The sequence below is a fragment of the Mustela putorius genome, unplaced genomic scaffold (assembly GCF_011764305.1).
Source record: "Mustela putorius furo isolate JIRA1106 unplaced genomic scaffold, ASM1176430v1.1 tig00537334_pilon_pilon_pilon, whole genome shotgun sequence".
Classification (NCBI taxonomy): Eukaryota; Metazoa; Chordata; class Mammalia; order Carnivora; family Mustelidae; genus Mustela; species Mustela putorius.
This window is the reverse complement of record NW_025422456.1, coordinates 75457-78040: the sequence shown is the minus strand read 5'-3', so window position 1 is coordinate 78040 and position 2584 is coordinate 75457.

The following is a 2584-nucleotide window of genomic DNA, read 5'->3' as shown; positions in this document are numbered from 1 at the left end:
TCCTCAACCTCACTCATCATCATGGAAATACAAACCAAAACTACAATAAGATACCACCATACACCTGGAAGAATGGCTAAAATTGACAAATAGGAAACAACAGATGTTTTGAGGGTGCAGAGAAAGGGAAACCCTCCTATGCTGTTGGTGGGAATGCAGAGTGATGCAACCACTGGAAAAGAGTATGGAGGTTCCTCAAAATGTTAAAAATAGAACTATGCTAATACCCACCAATGTACTACTAGGTATTTATTCAAAGGATACAAAAATACTGATTCAAAATGCACGTGTATCCTGATGTTTATGGCAGTGCTATCAACAGTAGCCAAATTATGAAAAGAGCCCAAATGTCCATTAACTGATGAAGGGACAAAGATGTAGTATATATACAATGGAATATTACTCAGCTATCAAAGAAAATGAAATCTTGTTATTTGCAATGATGTGGATGGAGCTAGAGTGTATTATTTTCAGTGAAATATGTCAGTCAGAGAAAATAAGTATGATATGATTTAACTCATATGTGGAATTTTAGAAAAAAAATTACATAAACAAATGTGAAGATGGAAAAAAGAAAAGGAAGCAAACTATAAGAGATTCTTTTTTTAAAAAAATTTTAATTTATTTTCAGCATAACAGTATTCATTGTTTTTGTACCACATCCAGTGTTCCATGAAATCCATGCCCTCTATAATACCCACCACCTTGTACCCCGACCTCCCACCTCCCGTCCCTTCCAAACCCTCAGGTTATTTTTCAGAGTCCATAGTCTCTCATGGTTCACCTCACCTTCCAATTTTCCCCAACTCCCTTCTCCTCTCTATCTCCCCATGTCCTCCATGCTATTTGTTATGCTCCACAAATAAGTGAAACCATATGATAATTGACTCTCTCTGCTTGACTTATTTCACTCAGTATGATCTCTTCCAGTCCCGTCCATGTTGCTACAAAAGTTGGGTATTCGTCTTTTCTGATGGAGGCAAAATACTCCATAGTGTATATGGACCACATCCTCCTTATCCTTTCATGCGTTGAAGGGCATCTTGGTTCTTTCCACAGTTTGGCAACCGTGGCCATTTCTGCTATAAACATTGGGGTACAGATGACCCTTCTTTTCACGACATCTGTATCTTTGGGGTAAATATCCAGCAGTGCAATGGGAGGGTCATAGGGAAGTTCTATTTTTAATTTCTTGAGGAATCTCCACACTGTTCTCCAAAAAGGCTGCACCAACTTGCATTCCCACCAACAGTGGAAGAGGGTTCCCCTTTCTCCACATCCCCTCCAACACATGTTGTTTCCTGTCTTGCTAATTTTGGCCATTCTAACTGGTGTAAGGGGATATCTCGATGTGGTTTTAATTTGAATCTCCCTGATGGCTAGTGATGATGAACATTTTTTCATGTGTCTGATAGCCATTTTTATGTCTTCATTGGAGAAGTGTCCGTTCATATCTTCTGCACATTTTTTGATATGATTGTCTGTTTTGTGTGTGTTGAGTTTGAGGAGTTCTTTATAATCCAAAAATTTGTATGGAATCAGAAGAGCCCATGAATCACTAAGGGAATGTTGAAAAACAAAAATAAAAAGGGGGCATCACGTTACCTGATTTCAAACTTTACTACAAAGCTGTGATAACCAAGACAGCATGGTACTGGCATAAAAACAGACACATAGACCAGTGGAACAGAGTAGAGAGCCAGATATGGACCCTCAACTCTATGGTCAAATAATCTTCGACAAAACGGGAAAAAATATACAGTGGAAGAAAGACAGTATCTTCAATAAATGGTGCTGGGAAAACTGGGCAGCTATATGTAGAAGAATGAAACTTCACCATTCTCTTACACCGTACACAAAGATAAACTCCAGCTTTTATTTAAATTTTAGTTAGCTAACATATGCTATAATAGTAGTTTCAGGAGTATAGTTTAGTAACTCATCACTTACATATAACACCCAGTGCTCATCATGAGTGCCTTCTTTAATACCCATCACCCATTTAGCTAGTCCCCACCCACCTCCTTCCAGCTACCCTAAGGTTCTTTTCTATAGTTAAGAATCTCTTAACTGGTAGTGATAAAGATCAAAGTATTGATAAAGATAATAGCTAAAAGTCATCATAAATAGAAGGTACTCTGTATACAGAGTATCAAAGATAAATATAAATGGAGGTTTATCAAGGGAAGCAGTGTTAAGTGAGAAGACATTACAGCAACCTCTCCAAAGTATTTAAAGAAATGCTACTACCAATCTAGAACTTATTTTGTTCATACTTAAAAATGAATAATTCTTTAAACTTCTTTTTAAATTTATTTTCAGCATAACAGAATTCATTGTTTATGCACCCAATATAGAACTTTTAAGTAAAAATGTCATTTGAAAAAGAAGTTGAAATAAAGACTTCCCTGACATGAAAAAAAAAAAAAAGAAAGAAAGAAATTCACCATTGCTATAGAGAGAACAGGATGTAAAATATAATTTTATCACTTAGGTTACTATAGATTCCTGTCCATCAAAATGTTAATTATTATTGATTAAAATATACAGAAGTATAAAGAATAAATAAATAAATAAATAAAAA